Consider the following 23,927-nt stretch of genomic DNA (forward strand, 5'->3'; position numbering starts at 1 on the left):
TACCATTTTTTACGAATTAATTGTAGATATTATTAATAACAATTTCTCCTAATTAATAAGCAATCTCTCCAACACCGAGAAGATGGATTGTGAAAAAGAGGATTCTTGGTCTTATTTTAAGATAAATATAAAAACGCATAGAAAAATTTTTTTAGCATTCATTATAGCCAATTTAGCAAAACAATGAATGCTTTCTATTTTTAAAATTATTTCGTGGAATTGTCCGCAAACTCACTAAGCAACTAATTTTATGCAAAAAGTTGATCAAGTGTTTTCAGCACATTAAAGCTTGCAAATAAAATTTAATGTCCTCTCAATAAATATGAGTTGCATTATTTTTAACAAATCGATCACCGACTGAATTAATTACAAGTATATTTTACCTACACATAATGACCTTTAAATACAAACAAATATCCATATGAAGTACAACAAAAGAAAAGTTCACTCATATTACAAATAAGTGCACTTTAATTTCAAAGCACCCATTTTTTACTTTACAAAATCTATGCACAAAAACATATACAGTTGAATGAATATCTTTTGTTCAAGTCAGTACGAATTTCAGTATACACTACATAATTTGATCTTAATCTTTCATGACCTAATTGAAGAACACCTTAAGCAATTATCAACACTATCACACGCTGTCAAGCATTGTATTGTTTAGTCTCCATAACGTTTGGATAATTGCTTTTCCTTAAAAATGCGATAAAGTACTTTTCATAGTTGATTTTTTGATGCACCTATCAAAGTGACTCCCAACCCGGGCTGCATTCTTGATTGTAGCATGGTCTTCCATATCCATCATATTTTAGTCTTGAGTGCATTGCTTATAATATGATATTCAATTAACAAATACAAAATGCAAGACTGGCATGGAATAAGTCTTTTATTTTAAAAAGCTCTAAGAAGCGTTCTATTAATCTAAATAAAAATAATTAAGAAATAAAATTTGATTTACAGATAATTCAAATAGTGTGCTTATCAACTATTACAAAATTACATCAAAATTTCTTCGACATATGGAACTGTAGCAGACATAAATACATTTAAGACGTAGTCTTCATAAATGTTAACTAATACAAAATAATGGAATCAAAACTGCTTAATATATTCCTATTTACTTTCAACAATGTGCTTTAATCGCAGAATCATATTTTTCCCAGTCAATAACAGTTATTATTGTGTTAAAATAATTTTTAGTTTCGCGTTGCTTTCAAGAGCAGGTAAAAACTGCAGAGTCACTAGTACTAGCACTAGTGCAAAGTACTAGTACTCGTGAGGAATATGCTGTTCCTTTTATCCACAGAATATTTCTACCTTCAATATAGCCCGGAACAGAATATAGCCCTGCTCAAAGCATTGCTCGCCATACTCGTCAACCAGCCTATCTGCTTTTGCAGAACCTTTACGGCTCTTTTGCACGCTCTTTGGATATCCATGTATTTCTTAACTATGTCATTTTTAACCATGTAATGTAGCATTTGTATGCATAGTGATACTCTTTTTAAAATGAAATTTTAAAGATATATCTAAAATATACATGTTGTCTTCAAAATATTCATTTCTAAACATTCCATTTAATCTATATACATTGCAATTTACTTTATCTACATTTTAATGATACGTGATAATTACTTTGGTATGAATTACTCATGATTTTGAATTTTTGTTTTTGAAGTCATGACAGTTTTAAGTCCTTCAATGAACAACTTATTTCTGGCCAATACCTGCTCACAAAAAAAAACAGTTTAGAGGCTTGAATTAACTATTAAGCATCATTTATATAAGTATAAAGTATTATGTTACCTCCGTAAGTTCATTAACCCACGAAGAAAAAGAAATTGGTAAAATTACTGTAATTGAATGATAATAACATTTCCTTAAAACCAAAATATGTGGTCTTTAAGCCATTCGTTCGGTAACTTTTTGTTCACCCGGTTGATGGCTTACCGGAACTACTGGTTTACAAAATTATAGTTATTGCTATCATACCTTTCATAAAAATACAAAATTGAAAAATAAAGCTAATGGAATAAAAGATTTTTATGCCATGCTCTAAGGTATCAAAAAAATTACCAAATTTTGCCACATATACTACCCAACAACGTAATTCTATTATTGTTAGTATATTTTATTGTTAATATTTTATTGTTAGTATTACCGAAAGTCATTACCAAAGCTCTTCGAAAAAATTACCGTGGTTTTTGGTGTTCCCATAGAGCCTTAAACACGGTAAATTTTCTGGCAGTTTTGACAATATTGTTTCCTCAGTGCATAGTTAAACAAAAATTTAAAACAGTTTGTTTGTTAATATTAACTGTTTGCCTTCAATCTTTTACTTCCGCCATATGTATTGTTCAGTTAGTTTCAGGCTTTTGTTTCCATTGCGAGTAAAGAAATTTCATCAGGTTTGTTACAAAATATACGAATTAGGTGGGTATTTTTTATCCCACAGATAGGCTTGTGTTGTAACACAAATGCTATTTTACCTTTTTAATGCGTGTTAATGAATACCATTTGTATTTTATCACAAACTCTTAGTTTATTTTTTAACCATTTTTAATTTAAAAATAAATGTCAATCATTGCGTTTGAATTACGTGTAATTAATTTTTTTTTTATTTGGAACATTAGAGTGAATTCTGAGAAAATCTGACAGAAAAAGAAAAAAAAACCTAAAGGGGGATGCATTCATAATAAGAATTGAATATAGAATAATAGAATTCAGTTGAATTATAAGAACTAGAAATTGATTTAATAATATAATTTATAGTCTTTAAATACCTCTTAACCTTAACATATCAGATTAAAGCTCTGACTCTTACATTTATGTACGATATCATTAGTTTTGTCGGGGCGTGATACATGAAATTCTGCATACTGCCTCCTTAAATTTATTTTTATTTGTTATTTTGCATTTTTTAGATTTTTTATTATCTGTCCAATCAAATCCTTTTGTAATGTTTGTGTCTAAGCAGATTTAGCTTTTAGTTAGAATTTTAGTCCAAATAGTTTTAAAAAAAACTTGTTAAGAACATAAAGGAAAAGAGCATTGAACTAAAGAACTAAATCTAACAAGAACTATAAGACATCAGCAAAAGAAGCCGAAACTTATCTTAACAGATCGGGAACTGCTTTTACATCCAGAAACTGTTCAAAACATGGTCTTTGATCCAACGAAACGAATCGTTCCTGATTCGTCTGAGAGATTTGAGTTTTTCGCCTAAACTCTCAAGAGAGATGATATTTGCTCTCTTGTGCAAAATGTTATTCCATTGTTTGTTGACGTTAGGGTTGTGTCACTTGTTTGGTTACAAGGATTTAAGGTTATTTCTTTTAGGAAAAAGAACAAAATGTCGGACTTGGGAAGTTTTGTATTACCCATGACTCCCTAAAGAATTGATTCAACCCCTTTCAAATAATAATTTAGAGTTTCAAAGATTCTTAAACTAAGGAATCGTATTTTCAAGTTTAACTTCTTAAAATGTATTTCTAAAGGTGTTATTTTTTTCTTTACTTTAAAAAAAGGCGAAACATTTTATAATAGTTTTCTTTAAGAACATAAGATAAAACTGTTTTAGAAATTTAATTAAAATGCATAAATAAATTTATTAACAAACTACTAAAGTAATACTACCTAAAATAATTTTATTTAGTCGTCTATTTTTGTCGAAATGAATTACTGTGATAGACGTGTGTAATAATTTGTATATTTAACTATATATATATGACTCTTCATTTGCAAACATAATGAGTTATGTCGTACTAATTTTTAAATTAGCAATTTAATATGAGTAATGTGTGACACGAATTAAATTTTAAGCATATATAAAAACACATTGTTTGACTAAACTTATTTTCAGTATAACAGAAACCATCAAAATAATCGGAAAAATAATGCTTTGGGATGATTAATGTTAAAATATTTTGTCATTAGTATTTAAATAACAGCTATAATTTACACAAAAAACACAATTACAAAAAAATATGTCAAATATATCAATTTCTCAAATATTAAATTCGCTTTAAAATATGATATATTGATTTCTTTTTCTAACTTTTCCTTTTGTTTGATAATTTTTTCCGTAAATTATTCCTTGGGGAAACTAGACTTTTCAATTCAAGCTATGGTAATTAATAATTATAGACCATTTACGAATGGTGCCTTTTAGCTCAACAAATGTCAACGGAAATTAATTGCTTCATTAAAAGTTCTCACATTTTTGGTAATGACTTTTACGAAATTCACTTCGCTAATATGACATTTAGTTTCCTTCGTAAGAAGATATGATGTTGCTTAAAAGGCAAATTGTTTAATAGAAAATTAATCACAATCTACCAGAAGCTCTCGCTTAATAAGGTTATTGAAATTTTGGCTTGTAAATCTATGATAGAATGATGCATGTTAAAAAGAAATCATTTTTTTTATAAGCACCTATATTTTTATTGTCAATTACAATTTAATGTAAGTAATAAAGAAAAAATGCTTAAGATAACAAATTTTTAAGAAAAAATTTGCTTTTTTGATCATTGTATTTTAAATTTTTAATTCTTAAATTAAACTATACATTGAATTTGATACTTGAACTTTTCTAGGCTACAAACTAATTACGTACGCTTATATAAACTTACATACGTGAGGTTCATAAATGTATATTTGTTAACTAGCTTGATGTATTTTAAATTATTGCTTATAGAATAACAATTTTTAATGAAGATTATCATAGAATTTTACTTACATCACAATTTCTTAATTTAAATACGTTTAAATAAATATTTTTTGATTAATAAAAAATTCAAAAAAAAAATTACTAAATAAATCGTTATAAAAGTTTCTCATTGACTGATATATTTTACAGGAGGATATAAATGCAGCAATTTAGCTGATACTAATTTTTATTAACATTTAAAGCACTCTTTTAGAAAGCCCAGTTTTTAACAAATATAATATCTTTGAAAATAAACCCGCAATATTGTGTCTGATTTTCTTCGAACTTGAACTCTAGATTGTTTTAAAAAAAGAAGTGACATTTTTGTCCAATTTTTATCAAAATGTACATGTTTAAAAGTGTTAAATATAACAAGAGGTCGCGTAGATGTTGCAACAAATTGAGAAATTAAGGCACATCATCAGGATTCAAATTGCATTAGAACTCAAGCCTGAAATATCATCGCATGCTCTTAAAAGAGTTCCCCTATTATGACGTGTGCACAAGCACACAAAGAAACCGTTCATAATACATCATCATACGCGCCTTTAGCTGCGTATGATGACATTTCCAATCATGAGTTCCTATGCATTATTAATCTTGATAATGTTCCTTAACTCCCCAAGCATTTAGTCACAATATTCATCCGACACCTTGATATATATAACGTTCTTATACTTGAACAAAAATTGATTATAAATGACTCATTTAAAAAATAAACTTTAGATTGGAAAAAGAGAAAACTATTGTAAATTTGAGATCAGCGGAACGAAAGAAATTGTTCCCTAGTGTTATTTAAAAATTTGTCTTTTTAATAATTTAAATACCACCCATCCTATATCAAGAAAAGATATCTAAAAATTCAACAATATATTTGCTTGAACCTAAAATCGACTTCATGCTTAAACTACATAATTATGTATGCAATTTTTGTTTGCAATATTTATATGCTTATATTACAATATTTATATGGAATATAAAAATTCCACGCAATATTTGTTTCTAATTCTCCTGATAGACTTTAACTATTTCATTTATATTCTCTGTTTAGTTCTGCATCACGTTTAAACAAATAGTAAACAGTGCATTTGGAGATATTTTGAATAAGGATCACATGTTAAAACTTACTTTTACTTCATAGAATACTCCAAAAAAATAAATAGATAGCGGCGAGACCTATTTAAGACCAAAGTACACAGAGGTTTCTTTATACACGCATCCTTCTTTTTACAAATGCTTCAAAAAGAGATAGAGAAAGAAAATCCAGAATTTGAAACTGCTGCCTCAATCTTTCAAACTTGATGCCTGGAATTCTTTACAGTAAACTCGATCACTCTGCTTTCTCTAAAAGAAAATGGAAGAAAAAAAGAATCAAGGAAGAGTAAAAATAAACAGAAAACAGTGAGAAAAAACTTTGAATGCAAAATGGGAAAAGAAAACTAACTGGAATTCCGGAGTGTATTCGGAACGTGGTTTTCAAGTTTCAGAAAGGTAATACGAACAATAAATCAAGGCGATTGAAATGAAGAGGTCTCTGTTTGCATTGATGCTCGCTGGAATCTTAAACAAGATTTCTTCTTACTTCAAAACTTACTTTTTAAGAAACTTTGTTTTTTGCTTAAAGTCTTAACAAAATCCGAATTAAAAATGTTATTCTGCTATGAAGAATGCCCCTTAAAGGCAAACTCGGTAGTTGCCCAAAATTATATTTTATTTTATTTTACAACCGGTGTTGAAAAGTCGGCTGACCTAATTCTGTATTTACGAGCTTCAATGCATAACTCCGTAGCCTTTCCAAAATCATCAATATTTTAAAATAAATAAAATATTCAAATATATATTTTTAATAAAAACTTCATAGATAGAATAATAATAAAGAAAGATTAATAAATTTTTTTCTTAACTGATATAAAATTATTTGCAAAGAAAATATTAATAACATATTACAAATTCATAACTCTCCTATTTTATAGATTTTTAGCCTTTACCATCGAGCCCAAAATTTCTTGATGTTATAATACGAATCAACTGTTAGATATGGAAGATAAAAAGCTATGACTATTTCGAGCTAAAGCAAATAATAATGAATGTTGTAGTTGTTATAGTTACTTTACTTCGCACTAGAGCTGCACAATGGGCTATTGGCGACGGTCTGGGAAACATCCCTGAGGATGATCCGAAGACATGCCATCACAATTTTGATCCTCTGCTGAGAGGATGGCACTCCCGCTTCGGTAGCCCGACAACCCAAATAAATAATAATGAAAGCAAAAAAAAAGAAAGAATATGATTAAATCTTAATATAAATTGCATCGTAATAAATTAAAATAGAAATTGCTTTTTAGATACTTTAGTTTAAAAGTTTTCTAAATTATAAATTCAAGTGGGATGTTTTGATTATAATGTTGTAAATGAAGCTCAATGCAGTATATTATTTTCAGAAGCAAAAGAAGACTTTAAACAAAGAGCTATGGTTTATAAAATTACAAAATATATATCATTAGAAAATTTCTTATAAAAAAATGCAAAAAGAAAAATCTTTAACAGAAAAGGGAAAAAAAATAACATTTTCTTTTTAGCAAGAAATAATTTACTTTGCTATTTTGTTTGGATATGCAAAGAAAAAAGCTAAAATTTTAGTTAAATTCTATCACAAAACACTTTTGGAAGTAGGAACATAATTGTTATATATTGTTGTGGTATATGGACACTTACTAATCTGTGGTTAGACTTTTTTTTCCTCGAAAACTGGTGAATTAACAGTAAGCGTAATTGTAAATCACCACCAAATCACCACCAATCGCATCCAAATACTAAAATATTATTTTAATAAAAGTAAATTTACAAATAAAATTATTTACATTTAAGTTTAAAAAATACGCATATTATCTAACATGATTGGAAAAATGGATCATGAACTTTAAGCTTCGTTAATATTGCAAATGATGAAATGAAATTAAGCAAATTTTTGAACATTTAATACAGAATTGAATGCTAATACTCGTAATATTCGAAACTCAGCAACACTATTACATTATTCTAAGGTATTCCGTTTCGTTACCTGGGTATTAGTTACAAATATTACTATAGGAACTAACATATAACAGATTTTCTAACTGAAAAGTTAAGCTATGGATAGGAATATTTGCAAATGTTCCTCGAAATGCAGTTATTCGAAGAATTCTGAAAAGTTTGAAGTGTTACAAATTAATCTTCTCTTAGAAGAGGAATTTCTTTAAAGTAATCGAAAGGAAATTGCTGAATATAACTTTCTAAAATCCGGCTCCTAAACTATTAAGCTGACAATTTAAGAAATGTTTAAGGGATTTCTATAAGAAAATAAGTCAGATTTATTGAACCCAGGTGAGATATATTACATTTAATAAAATGTAAATACGTGATTAATAAAACTTTTTATTTCACTTTCTTTTAATCATAATTGATACGGACTAAAGTATTTTTTCAACTGGTTCGTAACTAATATGTAAAGTCAACTGAACTTCCTTAATTGAATACGCCATAAAAAAACAAGTGTAAATGTACTAAGCTTTAATTCATGCATTTCCGATAGAAATGTAGTATTACCTTTCTAAAAGTTCTTTTTTTCCTATGTGTTGCGTTTAAGGATGTCCTCATGTTCTCAGAAATAAAACTCTCCCTTTTAAAGAATCAGCAATCCTTCAGTAATATTTCGTTAATTTTACGAATCATTTTGTCACGAAACACGAATTCTCAAATATAGGACTAAAGCATTTCTTCAACTTGAAAAATCATCGTAGTGCATTGTGGGAGAACTAGACTGACGTAACTAGACTATAACTAGAATGACATAACTAGAATAAAGACTAAACAATTGAAAAGAAAGTGACGAATTATGCCAAACGAGATGTATGATGGTCAAGGAGTTGCCCCCCTACCGGGAACATCAGGGGCTCTTCATTATTCATAGAAAAGTTCGATACGTTTTCCTCTTTAGGAACAGAAATAAAATCACAAAATATTTCTTTAATTTTGACGAAATTCGTTTCCTCGAAGAAGTGACAAGAGTTATTTTGTCACTTCGACGAAAAGTTTGGCCAGGAAAGTTTTCCAAAGTTTGGACCTCTTAATGATTTTGAAATATCTTTTTTTTTGCGTATTTCGCTAAATTTCAACAACTTTGAAAGCGAATTGAAAAATTTTTGCGCACAATTCTAAAATTCGTTTATTCGAAGATATATTCGAAGAAGAAAAACAACAAATAAGTTTTAAAAAATGTTAATAATAATTTTCTGTTTTCCCTAAAAACTTTTCTCGCTTAACATTTTATTTATTTATTTATTTATTTTATGTTTCCTTGGATTTATGAATACTCTGAGAATAAAAGTATAGTCAAAATTACCTCAATATCGTCAATTTTGTCCTGCTTTTAGTTCTGTGAAAACACTAAAAGGTTCGGTAATTTTTTCCGAAGTGCTGTGCATATGAGTTTCGATAAAACTAACAATGAAATATGCTTTGTTAATATTTGATAAAAGTTGGCAAATGTGATAAAATTTAGTAATTTTAAGCTGATATCTTAGATCATGTCATTAAAACTTGGTTAAATTAAAACAGTCTTGTATTTTTTTACTAAATGTCTTGTAATAAGAGTTATAATTTTGAAAAGTAGAAATTCTTAGAAGAGCTATAATTTCTAATTTTTTTATTTTTTGCTTACTAATTTATTATGGAAAATTATTGAGCTTTTGGTTTTTTTCATGAACTCAATTATTTATAATTTTACTGTGAAATTTGCTAGCTCTTCCGATAGTGGAAAATCCATTTTTTAATAATAATGAAAACTCAAGGGATTAGTTCTAAAATATATTATCCAAATTAGCAGGAAAATGACAGTTTCAATAAAACTTGTTATAACTGTATCATATTGGCCCGTATATTGTCAATATAGTAATAATAACGCAGTTATGAAATAAAAGGTAACAGATTTAGCGAAACGAAATGTTATCTAATGCTAAAAAAGTGAAACTAGTGTAAAGAATGTTAATTGAAAGTTGAAAAGTAGTTACAATTAAAAAAAAGTTACTAAGTTACAATTAAAAAAAAGAATGTCTACTGCTTCTATTTTAAATATAATAAAAGTATAAAAATCATCGAGAATTTTAAATGAGTACCTTTATTTTAAAGCAACCAAAAGTTAAAAAATTTTATTAAATATATGTTGAACGCGCAAATTAGTGGTAATAAACAAATTTGTGGAGATGGCATATAGTTTAAACATAAAAACTAAATTAAAATTACTGCCGATGGCTCTTTATCTAAATATAATAAAAAGTATAAAAAGTATCTTTAAAAAATTATGATTTGAAAACAAGCTGGAATAAAACGCATTATACGCCAAGGCATAGTTTATTAAATATGAGTGAATCAAAAATTTGTTAAACATTAAATGTTCCTCGTTTTTCTCTCTTTCAAAACTCATTACTTTGCATGCGGCTCGTTTGATAGTTAAGATTGTATTAAGGTAAATGGTTAAAATTCAAAATATTGATATTTGTAAGTTTTTTCTGTTACAAATAATTCAAAAGTTTCTGCTGACTTGTATAATATATAAAAGAGCTTTTTTTTAAACTTTCACTTCAAAGCCATCCATGCAAAATTCGTCATTCAATATTCAAAACTAGCGATGCAAAAGTTGCTGGAATTTCGGTAAGTTTTCAAACTGACATTATGCCATGACTCGCAAGCCAGAAGGGGTCTGGAAAAAACGTTCCAGAGTAAAAGAAGGGGTGGGGGAGGGGTGCGGAAAACTCACTCTACATTCCCATCTTCCAGAACTCACATTTAAAGCTCGTTTTCTGCACGACTGGGTCGTTGATTCAATAATTTGGGAAAACGGGGCGGCACCCGTTGTGACATTTTCACCGAAGGTAATACTCATACCTTTTAGTGTCGGTGCGCCGGTTTTCTTGGAGAAGTTTTGCCAGCGATTTTGTGTCATATTCATAACGAGAAGTTATGACAGCAAGCTACTTTTCGATTACCGGAGACCCCAAAAACGAACGTTATATATATTCTTTTTGACGTTAAGAGATTAAAAGTGTCTTCGATCTGCTTCTGAATGTAAACATCAGAGTTAGTTATTGAATTTTGAGTTTTTACGCTTTTTCGAATCTTCTTTTACGGAACTTTATTTCCTGTCGATTATTAAATGCTGGATTTAGCACGCTTGGGGTAGTCTTTTAGTTGTAACACTCTCAATATAGAGGTGAAATGCTAAGCATTGATATTACTTTTTTTAAAAAGAACATGCATATTTAATAAAATATGTCTGCATTCCTTACACCCTTGCACTTGAAGAGTAATTAGTTTTTGTGTTTAAGGAAACTTTAAGTAGTAAATTCAAATATTTATTTTATATATCATCATTGTTGTTATTAATAGTTAAAGCAAATATTAATAGTTACATTTATTAATAATAATAGTTATTAATAGTTAAAATAAATGTGTGAAAGTAATATGTACTGTGAAGGAGATGTTGAAGGAAATGTATTATAAAAATATTATTTATATTTTTTATTTTATAACCATCGTTGAACAGACGACCCAATTCTGAGTTTGCGACTACTAATGTTCAACTCCACACTCTTGCCATTTTGAACCCGATCCAGAAGACAAAGGAACTCCTATATCTTCTTAATCTAACTAACTCCTGGAACTTTGGGAATGGGACTAACTCGCATTTTTGTTACATGGATTGGAAAACCACAGAAACCTCTCACGGTTAGCCTGATTGCAAGGGGACTCAAACTCATGTTTCGTCTACCACTGAGGATATTTTAACGTCAGCTATGTATTCAGTGTCAGTTGTGTGCGTAATTCATATCAACCTGCCATGACTGGGATCGTATCCGGTTTATCTCATTGGATAGCGATCGCTCTATCTCCTGTGCCATACTGCGGCTAATTTATACATTTGACATCGGGTGTAACAAAACAGACCGACAATTTAGATCAATTAAAGAAGAACAGAAAATGAAAAAATAAATATTTTTGTTCTATGCTTAGGAAACCAGTTAGTTTGACTTGCAAAATTTCAAAATAGTTGACTAATTTCAATAACAGATGGAGCTGTTTCGACAAACTAGAAAACTGAGTATTCTGCTGCTTGCTAGACCATTGCAACTGAAATATTAAGACGAGAAGACTGTTTATCTTGCCCTCAAACTGTGTCACAATATCGATACAAATGTTGTTTTCTTGAAAATGTTATTTAATTTGTCAGTTGAAATTATTTTATAGTTTTGATGAGAAAACCTTGCTTCCTAAGCAAATTCATGTATTGTCAACTACCTCTACCATGTTTCTTCCAACAGACTTTTCTAATCGTCTAACTTTTTTAAGACATCCGATTTTACAAAGTGATATACACAATTGTCTTATATTTTCAATAAATACCAAGCTCTGTAAAACCGTTTTACTAGATATTGTAACTAAAAACCACTAAACACGCAGAAATAAATATATTTTGTTATCTCTTTATGTATTTATTTATTTATTTTTGGAAAACTTTTCTATAGGCAACTATAAAAATTTTCTTAATAGAACAGGATGTAATACAAGAAATTATATCATAGCTAAAAAAAATGATTCAGCTTAGAGTAGCATTCTATCATTTATTTTCTTTTAAAGAATCCGATTGAAAGAAATGTATGTGAACTAAAAAATTTCTGATTTCATACGCCTATTTCTATTTTCTTTCATTTCAAATTTGTTGAATTTTTCCTTAAATTCAACTATGTTTCTTTCTTAACATCTGATCATATGAATGCTAAAAATATGCATTATAAACTCAGGAAAAGTAGAATATAAACAAAATCTAAAGTGAAAGAGAAAATTTTCGATACCCGTATTCTCGAAATTCTTTTTCTTCTTGTAAGTATAGCTGAAGATATTTTCACCAATACTAGAGTTCCTTTTTTAGTTTCTTCTCTTCGTGAATTCTAACTTCTGAAAGCGTATAAAATTTATAACATTCATAGTATGAAATGTAAATCTTCAAAACATTTGTTTGGACTAGATTACTTTATAAATACAGTTTTTTCTCTCAATTGCAGGAATAGAAGTTTAGATAACACCAAAGTAATAGGTCATAAATAAGTTAGCTTTAGGTTAATTAAATTTACGTTATTCAAAGACTTGTGGCTCTAGTTTAACTGAATGAATAACAAAAGAATGTTAAATGTCATAGCAGAGAAATGGCAGAGGAAAATATAATAATTGCAAAGAAAAAATAATAATTTGAAATTTTACTAACATATGGTGCTGAAACGAAATAAAGAAAAGGTAACTATTCAAAAAATGAAATAATAATATAGTATTTTATCTTTTTACACGACTGCATGTTCTGTGCGAATAATTTACAGATCAACAATATGCTGAAACCATGCCATCACGTTATTAATGTTCTCACACAACATATCAATAGAATTGAAACAGACTTGGCAGTTTTCAAAATCATCTTTACACATGTCCTATAAGATCTTTGAAAAAACCACGCAACCTGAATCCCGTAAACCCAAAGTACAATGCTGACCAGGTAAATTTGAGGAACAATGGAAGACCCTACCCTTAACTTTCGACTTACGAAACATGAAAGATAAGTTCATAATCAGGACTTATGCAGGGTGAAAAAAAAATATTATCTTTCTTCACCCTGCATAAGTTGGAATTTTAATCACAGGTTTAAGCTTTCTTCTGCAAAAAACATTAAACACTAGTCGTCATCAACTGAGCTTGATTTCTGGGAGTCATTCTACATTTCAAAAAATTTCCAATGATTTAGTTAATAATCTTTCCAGTGTCCCATACTTTCCCAATGATTGGAAATATATTCTAATTTAATCTTTTGCCCCCTGCGGTTCCCGTAAAGCACCTCACACCTTTTTCTTATAACCCCTCATTTTTTAAAAAAATTTTTCTAATTTGTTTCTTTGCTTCCTTTGATAAAACCACTTAGCAAGCATTTATCTCCATACTTTCGTTCCGTTATATTTTGTTCATGGCACACAGGAAGGGGAAAGTAACTATGGAAAGTCTATTCTATGCATGTTGGATTTTGTTTTAATCTGTTAATACATTATGTAATCCTATCAGATGAAATTTTGTTAGTTGTAAGATGTTTGAAAGCATCTTTTCCCGGTATAAAAAAAAGTGGTCGTTACGAACAACACAAATTTTATATGAAAAATAACCTTTCTAATTGTATTGCGTGCCAAAGCCTCATCGCTTTATTTCCAATCACAAATATCAGTATTATTTTTGCACAGTCTTTAACCAATGAATTGCGGTCATCTTCACTTTTTCCTGACTAAAAAACGAACTCTCGTATTCTTAATAAATGATTTGTTTGTCTACATTTCCTTTGCAATTTTATGATTTGTTTTCTTGTATACTCAGTGTTACACAGCAAAAACTTTGTCTAGGAGCAAATATATCTATATATATCAGGGAGAGATAAAGAGTTTCAGGATATATGTGTCCCTTTCATCACTCCATAACAATTTGTTCTGGGATCCTGAAATTTAGACACGGCATAAAGGGAGAATTTCAGCTTTTATTCCGAAAACATTAAAAAAATTAAACTAGTCTGTTCGAGAGAGACGTTCAAAAAATGATATTTTCTCATTGGTTTAGCTTCAGTCACTGTTTTAATTCAGTTTTTTTTCTTTTTAATATTTAAAAGATAATATCCATTATGTATTCTAGGTAGGTACTAGGTATGTTAGGCAAAAGGATGGTAGGTAGGTATGTTTCTTAGGTTTACTAGAAACGCGTTCTTTACGATTTAGCAATATTTTATTTATTATATTACATAAGGTCAATGGTCAACGTGTATAGCAAGTGAGGGCTAAATCACTGAATCAATATTTCTAAAGAAACCCCATGTCTTCTGAGCAACTTCTGCCTTCTTCTGAAACCACATGTTTATTTTGTTTGTAGCACGCTTTCTATAAAGTAATATTACTAAATTTCTATAAAAAAAACTAAAATTAATTAAAAAATATTTTAATGTCAACGGTAATTGCAATGAAAAATAAGTTCTATACTGAAAAGTAAAATCAACGGAAAAAAAGCACTTATTCATTTCAAAGGACTGTAAAACAATACAATATCATTATTGAAGCCAATGATGCTTAACTGGAAGCTGATCTAGATCGGTAACTTAATTGTTACGAATGAGGCTGTATCAATATACTAGAATAGTTTACTCAAAAACAATGTTGCTTCTGCTTGGTTTATAGCAGCATTCATGTAAACAATAACCATTCAATCAAACTGAAACTAATGACTAAACGTGGCAGATAATTATGCTATTAATTAGTGTTATCCGTAAGCAATAATGTGATTAATACAGTTCTATTTTATACTAGCAAGTCTTGTTAACTATTAATGTCAATAATACTCTAATGTAATACTCTGCGTACTGTAATATTATAAAACTCTAAAACTGCTTAATACTCTATTGCCATAACTGAATAAATCATAATGCTCCCGTCTCAGTCCAATCATTTATATTCCTTCCAGGGTCTATTTAATGTCACTAACCAACTTTTTGCAGTAATCTTAGACAGGCGGGCTTTAGTGGGTCTGTAGGTTTGGAGTATTTTGCACAAAGTGCAAGGGACCGCGCACACTGCATCTGGGTGATAGCTAGCGGTTTCTCTGCCCGATGGACCCGAGTTCTTTAGACCCCTGGAGTGTTGGGGATGATTTGATTACGCAGTGGCCATCACGAAGTCTAGAACCTGATTCGTGGGTCCTGCAGTGGTGACCACCACGTAGCTGACAAATACACGTAGTCATTAGTTCGGGTTTCAATGCTTACTCATTAGTTTTCGATATATTTAGACAAAACTGTTTTATGGGATGTGATGTTTGCGTTAACAAATAAAATAAGATTTATCATATTCAGAAATTTATACCTGTAGATTTATCTTTAAATAATCCCAGAAGAATTTAAAAATCAAACGCTTTACATTGCATAAGTTAGAAATGTTCTTTAAAATCATTTGTGCATCATTACTTCAATATTGTAATGATGAATTCAATGAAAACATTTAAAGTAATAAAGAGAGTTATTTTTATTAAAAGATAAATATTGTATTACATTTAATAAGTTCAAAGACATAGTACCATTCATGACAACATAAAATATCAGTTGACCAATGCAAGGCTGCAAATAATGCCTAATATCTAATCTTTATAAGGCCTAGAACATCGTACGTGCAAAACAAATGACTGGACTTTTCTTCTACACGAAGACATAACAAATACACTGTAAAAACAAAGCTCTTCACCACAATTTCAAGTTCTTCTTCGCTTCAACTAAATAAAATCCTAAATATGAGATAGATTATTATTTTTTTTGTGGGCCAAGGCAACTAGATCAAGCCTCTTGATGTTGAAATTTAATATGTTAGGTCACAGGTAAATTATTAATTTGTTTTTTGTTGAGTTGGTAACGTTCTTTGGATTGCTAGAGTTGAGTTGTTCAGTCAGATTAAATTCAGATAATGAGCAAGAGTATTATGCAAAACTGTTACAATCATATTCAGCCACGCTTAATTAGTTTCGGCAATTAGTAATACTAGTATTGAGGTAATACTTGATGCTTTAATAGGTAACAAATGCACTAAAGTAGGTACCAGGGTATCTATACATGAAATATGGTAACATGGATTTTTCAGCTCCGTGTAGGTACCGGAACATATTGCTTGATTGTGGTAAATTTCGACCATTATGAATTGGCATTAGCATCATGCTAAATAATACTAGTTATAGTTGATTTTTATTTTGATGTAGCAAACTGCTAAATACGTCTTTTATCTAATCCGATAACTACTGTGAAGGGCAACAAATAACAATAAAAAGAAATCAGAAGCATTTTTACTGATAAGTTTTATGCATGCTTTCATAATGTTTAATAGTATTGATTTATTAATCAATGACTGATTATTTTACTCTGTTCAGTTAACTTATGGTATTTAAAAAGACTTAAATGCAATTACAATTACTTTAGGTATGTATGGCAACATAGATGAAATACTTATTATTCCTTATACATTTGAAAATTTTGAGTAGTTTATTAGTTCTCATTTGAAGAATCTAAAGAACTTTAGATATATAAAGAAAATGAAATTTAATTTTCTTAATTATGATAAAATCTATTATTTATCTTAGATGTGACTGAAAATTATGAATCATACATAGATTTGTAATTAATTCGGTTTCTTGTATTTATATCGTATCGATAAATTCTCAGATTCTCCCCGATATTCGATTGAGTTGCATTCCTAGCTTATCGTTCTTATCTGTTAGATTTAGCTTCGAAATTACGGACTGTTGTATAAGATTCGTTGGTATTGATTCGATGGTAGTTCAATAAGGAAACGTGTATTGTGCTATATTTAATACAATTCGAAGTATATTTTGTTGTGAAATATTTTTCTATCAAAAGTTAAATATTATTATCAATTATGTGTACATGAAAATCATTCGGACAATAATATTATGATAGGAATAATGAAATCTTCTTTAAACTTCGAAAAAATAGTGAACATTTCATTTTTAGAAGGAGAATTTGCGAGTATTACCAATTAAATAAATGCTTCCGATAAAATTTCCTTGCAGTTTAAAAATTGGTTAATTGAACTTATTTCATATGTTGGTTTGTCGTCTGCGGGTTCGATCCCCGTCCCAGACACCGGATTTTCGGGACGCAGAAAATTCTCAGCGTTCATGTCGTATGATTATGCGGCATGTAAAAGATCCCTGGAGTGCCTTATTGGCATTTCCGGCAAAATTAAATTCCTAGTGCACTTCAGCATCCAAATAGAGTCTCGGTGCTGCCATCTAGTGTGGCAGAAACTAGACGTCCAAATTAACATGGCCAACGGTATCTCACCCATTGTGGTGGTCCTGAAAGAGTGGATGCCTTTTCTGAAGAACGCACTTGCTCTACTCATGGGGAAGACTGATTGTGCAGCTCATAGGAAATAAAACTTTTTTCATACAGTCGAATTTGTTTTTATTCTTGATACTCGTGGTTGACATATGCAATGACTACATATTTCAATTTGAAAGTAAATTAATGGTAAAAAAATCTTATAGAGCTTTATGTTAGCCATTCAGATATAAATTGCAATCTAGTGCATGTATTACTAGGCAAAATTGTAAACGGAACAAGGGATATGCATATGAAACTTAAATTTAATGTGTATTACTTAAACTTATGTTCATTAAAAACTCATTTTTACTCAATATTATTAATTTATTTAGTAAGCGTTTAAATTGCTTACCTCTTTGCGACTTTGTAGTTTTTTTTAGCTTTTAAGATATCCTATAATGTAAAAGTGCTTAAAAATTTATATGAGACTATTAATAATCCACTTAAATTCCCGTAAAATCTCATTAGAGGACGTGATACTGCGAGATAAGCGTTTCGTGGCAAATTCTGTTTCACCTCCATAACCAATTTAAAATTCGAAGTATAGGAAAAGATAGTTCAAGCAAACCTAGAGTAGGATTTGAAGATTTAGTTTGCTTTAAAGAATATTTTAATGTAAGAAAATGCAAACAAATTATTGCAGGAGAACTTCTCATTATTTATTTTCATTTTAATATTAAAAACACTGAATACAAAAAAAAATTTCAGTATTTAAAATTTCATGGCTTTTCTCTAGGTTTGTCTATATTCTTGACTTTTTCTGAACTTTAAAGTTAAATTTACGTATGGAGATGGAGGAGAATTTGAGACGAACAGTTTCTTTCGTGGCATGGCATCCTCGTAAGCACCTGTTTTAAAAATGTCCTTTTAGCAATTTTTATTTACCTTGTTGCCCACGTAATCTTATAGGAAAATATATGAGAACCCTTTCCCATATATTTTGTCACTTATTAATTTTGTGAATTACTTTTTGCTTACTATGCATTAAAGTGTCTATCATTGAGATTAGTAACGGAGTTTTAATAAATTATTTAAAGTGTTTTCAACTTATGTCGAAGTTCATCGAAGCGACAAACGTTAGCTTTCTATATATGTATAAAAATATACATAAGACCTTAAAAATTAAAATCTGTTAACTAAAATCTATAAAAGGTATTTTAATGAATAAAATGAAACAAAAATACTCTAAAATATTAATAAATGCCATAATAAATAAAAAGACGTGGTATCTAGGACCCCTTAGTAGCCATTTCGCCTTACAATGCATTGTGTCCGAAATTCAAATTGAACCACTTAAGTAGCCTAAGAAGCTTATTGTATTTCCTGACCTTCTTGGCAAACCTCTCTCGGGCACTATGCCTCCTTAGGGATTGGTACATTTGTGCTAAAATATCTGTGCCACGCCAAAGATGTTACTCTCTCGGATCTTTTCCTGCCAAGTACAAGGAGGGCAAAAGCCAATAAAAGCGAATCTTGTTCTAGTTCCCTGGAGGACAGAATTTATGACCGCTAGTAAAAAGCCTCGGAAGATTATCGACTATCTCTCTCGTCCGACAAGATAGAAACCCTTTGAGACAAACTCTTAAACGGCTAGAAATATTGAGTGGTGGCTACATCCTATGAGCCAGAAAAGGAAATTAGCCGGAGGATATGGGGGAATTTATAAGTCCTCTGTGAAAATGGGATTAGAAGGCTTGGATTGAAATATAAGTGTAATAGAATTCAAATATCTGAAACTAATTGAATTTCAATACTGATTTCAGATGAGTTTTATTTTAGCGCGTGTTAATGGAAACATAAAACATTAGAATCCTACCCTAGGTAAAATATTGTATTTGTGTGATTTCAGCAAATTGTCAGTGTTGTTACAATATGAGCTGGATACCATGATTGACTAAGGTGAGGTACTTATTATACATAAATTTTACATATAAAATGAACAGTTTAGGATTTGAGGGGTTTTCTGTCGCCATTCACGCCTTGTTTATATTAACACTTGCGGGGAAGAAATTAGAATGTCCCTTTTATTTCTGGTCCATTTTACCAAGATTTTTGGTAATTATTTAAGGTAAAAGGTGTTTTATAACATTCTTTTTGGTGATTTTCCAGACGGTAGTCTCACAGAGGATTGATCGTGAAGACTTGGTTACCAGTAGAACACTGAAGTCAAGCATCACTGCCTGCTGTCAGAGCAGGTGGGTGGCCACTTTGATCAGTCTGTATAGGGACCGAGGGTGCACGGTGTCGATTCTCGTTAAACGGTTTTGCCATAAAGTGCTTGACTTCGCGCGCAGGTCACCGGGCTACCAAAGCAAGGGCGCCATCCCTTCTACAGAGGATCAAAATAGCGATGGCATGTCTTCGGATCATCCTCAAGGATGTTTCCCAGACCGTCGCCAATAGCTCATTGTGCAGCTGTAGTGTGACGTAAATGAACTACAACAACTACAACAAAAATCCCAAGAACAAAAAGGTAAAATTTTGAAATAACTTATCTAAAGCTTTATTTTTTCACAATTATATCGAAGCCAAGCCATCGAAATTAACTCGTTGTGCAGCTCTAGGGCTACATAAAGTATCTACCTATCAAGATTGTAGACAAATTGAAATTTAACTTTTTCCCCTTCTTTAGACAACTGTTGGCTTTGTTTTCCCTAGGTTTGACTTTTGGTTAGGGTTTTACTTTAGGATTTTCGGTTCCTGCACCGAAATCAGTGTGAGCCGGAAGTTGAATTAGAATGGATCAGCCATTTGAACTATAATCACATATTTCCATTTGAATTTCTATTTATTTCGTAGTCATTAAAATAAAATTAATGAAAGTTTCAAAGCATTGTTTCCTAGATGAAAAATTTTATATCCGTAATTTGAAGGTATTTACTTTTGATTTCGATTATTATTCGAAATTTAAGACTTAATTTAAACTTAAAGCTAAATTTATTAACCATTTTACAAAAAGTAAACAATAAGATATTATACTAACTTTTATTCTAAGCTCTGTGTATGTTTATTTAAAATGATAAATACAAAATAATAAAACAATGTTAGAAAAAGATTATTTGCATTATTGCTAAACAATCTTTTAGGAAAAAAAATATTGAACGAATTTATATAGCAACCAAAAATATAAAGAAATTTAGAAGTCAAATTGAAGGTAAAGTTGCACTGGTAACTGAGGAACATTGTTAAAATAATAAAGCCCTGATTATAAATGTTATTTTAATAGTTATTTTAATAGCTGTTATTTTCATTGCTAGAAAGAAGGATTTGTTTTTACAAATAGATCGTAGCATCATGAGAGAAATATTTGGACGTAATAAATGGGAAGCATGGGTGTGAGCAAATGGAATTTATTTTAATAGATTTTCAGGGAATAATTTAAAGTTTTGATGGAAAAAAATGTTTTGTGTAAAGAAACAAGAATTATTACGAAGTAATCATGGGTGTTTGTGAGTGGGAGTGAAGAAGAGGCTCTTTATCCTAGTAATACATAGAAAAAGATTATAAAACAGTAGTATTATTTATAGTCATTTATGGTACACGGTATACGAATAATACAACTATAATCCCATTTATCTTTGTTTTATATTTTTACAAACAAATTAATTCTTACCTCTAAAGTATCATTAATTATAACACAATTTTATTATTAGCTCAACTACGAAAAGAAAATTTAGAATGAAATATCTTCAGAATTTTTATGCAAAATTAATACGATTAAGTGCATTTATTTATTTTTTTAAAATGTTACTAAATGTTACCAAAATTATACAAATATAAGTCATTCTGATTAAAAATAATAAAAGTGCATAAATTTATGTAAATTTCCAGGTGATGCCAGGCAAAAGCTGTTTACTTAATTTCTCAGACAGCGCCGTTGCTAGATTGCTTCTAGCAGTCACAGAGAATCATTTGAATAGATGCATGTGACTCTTGCAGCGTCGATGGGTAGGCTTAAAAAAGAATACTATGCCTGATTTGGTGAGGTCACATTTCGATGTCACATAGACGCAAAAATGAGACCACAATGAAACACTTAATTGTAGCTGGCCAAAACACTACCAAAACTATCTTGCAAATTTTAAACAATTATTTGTATTTTACAGGGTCAAATATCCAAAATCGTTAATTGAGGTGTATTATTATTTATTTTTTTATTTCTAATGCCCACCTGTGTTAACATTTCGTCAATTCAGACATTTACACGGCGGATTTGTTGGTACCATATAAGAGTCACCCTATTAGGTAGGCCAACGTTGCACCCACAGTAAGGACAGATAGTACAGAGAATGAAAGAACATACATGCCTTACCCCAAATTCGAACCCAAAACCTTCCCCCTGCAAGGTCAGTTCCCTGACCCCTACATAGTCCGGTCGACTATGTGCATTATTTTAAAAGGAAGATAAAAATTAAAAGAAATGTGATCACAAGGAAATAAAATTGACTTAGAATAAAAAAATAAACACCCAATAAGCATTTAAAAACGAAAAAACCTTCAAACAATGAAATTAAATTGAATTAAAATAATCGAAAAATATATCAAAGCATATCAATATTCCTTAATCATCAATCTTTTTATGCTAACTAGCCTAAAAGTACCAATACTAATTTATTCTCTAATATAAGAAATTTTCTCTAAAGGAAAACAATTGTCTCAGTGACTATCAACTAAACAGTGTGACTATCAACTAAAAAAAGTAACATTAGTCAAAGGGGTTTTATGTCATAACACAAATAAGGCAAAAACGGCCCCACTTGTGCCTGCCCTGATCGATTTAACTTAGTAGTTTTCAGATTTATTTTGTTAATATGCCATTTAGGAAAATTAGAGACTTTTCACCAAATATGTGTAGTTTTTCATTTTGCTCATGTGGAGAGGCAGATTTTAGTAAAATTACGTTACTGTAATGAAATGTTTAGTGGAAAAAAGAACTAAGTAAATAAAAATAACATAAATACAATACATAACATTAAAAAAAAACATAATTTCGGTTAACAACACTAAAATATACAGTATTGAAACCTTTCATTGGGTAGTTTTCCGTTCATATGGAAGCAATTTCTTTGCAATTCTAGTAATTACCACATATCCATATTTTGTAAAATATATAAAACTGATAAGCAAATTTAACCGAATAAATTGCTTTTATGGCATACTCTACTGTTAGAAATTTCTCGGAAAAGATGGTTAAATAACAATTTATTTCATTGTTATTTCACCATATTCAAACAAGACAGTCAAATCACCATAAATAATATGGTAATCAAATTGTTAACTGTGAAAAAAATCATTAATTGACTGCTTTCACATAATATGGTCAAACAACCAGAATTTTATCGTACCAACTAAGCCAACCTACACTGTTAGAAATTTCTGAGAAAAATAGTTATAGAAAAATAGTTTCCAAAACAGTAGAATAAACGTAAAAAATATGGCATTCAAACAGTTAACATTGAGAAAAACCGTCGATTGATCATTTTAACCAAATACGTTAAAACAACAGTAAATTTATTCGCGCCATCTAGGTCTTTCGCCATAGAGAAGCGTTAGAAGCTCAAAGCTCATGCGATAATGGAAATATAAATATTATTCCATATCGCGTGAGCTTTGATGGGATGCATGGGATCTCCATCATCATCGAGCAAGACTAATAAGATACAAAAAGTAAGTATTTCATCATCAATTATTTCATGTTATTATATATTGTATTTAAGTTTGAATCCCTCGTAAAAATGTAATTTCGAGTACATGTGTTCTTATGCAGTGTCAAGTGATAAGTAATTTTTTTCTGAAGAAAAATGATAGTTACTTTTTGTATTCAGCAACTTATTTGTTTTTATCGTTATATTATTACTAAAAAACTTAAAATGTAAATCGATAATGCTGTAATATTTTCATAATGTGCTTAATTTAACGCCATTGCACTTCAATATTCTACTAGCAACGAACTTTGATTTTCGAATCAAAACACAATTCTTAATTAAATATATTATTACTATTAAAGTTTATCCATTGCATAAGAAATATTATTCGTGAAAGTCTAATACAGTGTTTCCCAACCTTTTTTGTACCATGCCCCACCTAAGCCTTTCTAAAATTCTTATGCCCCCCTATGTAACATATACATAATTTTTAATATTAAAAAATCAAATTGTTCACTTAAGAAACTTAGGAAATTGTTAGCGAAACAAAGTAAGTAAATTTTCAGAACATATAATGAAA

Source organism: Parasteatoda tepidariorum, chromosome 1, assembly GCF_043381705.1.
Source record: "Parasteatoda tepidariorum isolate YZ-2023 chromosome 1, CAS_Ptep_4.0, whole genome shotgun sequence".
NCBI lineage: Eukaryota > Metazoa > Arthropoda > Arachnida > Araneae > Theridiidae > Parasteatoda > Parasteatoda tepidariorum.